Source organism: Echinops telfairi, unplaced genomic scaffold (genome assembly GCF_000313985.2).
Source record: "Echinops telfairi isolate 266 unplaced genomic scaffold, ASM31398v2 ScPeMD7_7469;HRSCAF=8507_0, whole genome shotgun sequence".
In the NCBI taxonomy this organism is placed as follows: domain Eukaryota; kingdom Metazoa; phylum Chordata; class Mammalia; order Afrosoricida; family Tenrecidae; genus Echinops; species Echinops telfairi.
This window is the reverse complement of record NW_022111372.1, coordinates 47,945,471-47,946,463: the sequence shown is the minus strand read 5'-3', so window position 1 is coordinate 47,946,463 and position 993 is coordinate 47,945,471.

Here is a 993-nt window from a genome sequence, read left to right as displayed (position 1 = left end):
AATTTGGATTGCATCCAACAACTTGCAATTGTTAACTGTGCCACAATGAACATTGTCTGGCCTTGGTTTGTTGCTTGCCTCTTCTGGGTATATATGCCCAATAGGGGGATTGCTGGGTCATATGGTAACTCGATTTCCGGGAATCAAATTTAAGCTTAATTTGCTTCACAATTGTACTTTAGTCGAACCTGGCTAGGGTTCCTGACATTTCTGAGTTACTCAAATGTTCTTTTATCAGATGGCATGTTATTCCACTGCATAAAGCTAATGTGATCTGTAAGAATAGTTTCCATTTTAAAAAAGAATAGTTTCCATTTATTGAACCCCTTTTGTAGACCAAAGGTCCCCGTGTGGCACTAGTGGTTTGTGCTTGAGTCTTTAAAAGTTAGTGGTTTCAACCCGCCCAGTGGTCCTGAAGAAGAAAAGCCTGGAGACCTGCTTCTTTAAAGACTACAACCAACCTAGGAGACGGTGATGGACTGCAGTTCCTGGGGGCAATGGGAGGTGAGGAGGCGGGTGAGGTGAGGCAATAAGGGCAGGCACAGGTGAATACTAAGGGTTCTAAAATTGATGGTGAGGAGGGTTTGGCTTTTCTGGTTATGTTTGATCAATTGAATTGTATCTGAGAGGATTTACTGAGATGTAAATGATGGGTAAACATGATAGTGGGGCAGAAGGAGACAAAAAAGAAAAAGAGGAAAGAAGAAGAAAGGAAAAAATATGTAGCTAAATGTAGAGATATGTATATATGTAAATATATAAATATACCTGTATTTATTTATGTATGCATACATATGTAAATACAACAAGAAAGCAGATGGACTTTGGGCCTCTACTTTAATCTTACTTAAATACAAGAACCATTTGTTTTAATAATGTGGCATTGTATGATACTCACCTTCCTGACACAATTGCTGAAGACAAAATGGGTGCATAAGCATAGTATTAAGGTAGCAGAAGGACATTGAGCCTCCACTCAAGTACTCCCTCAAC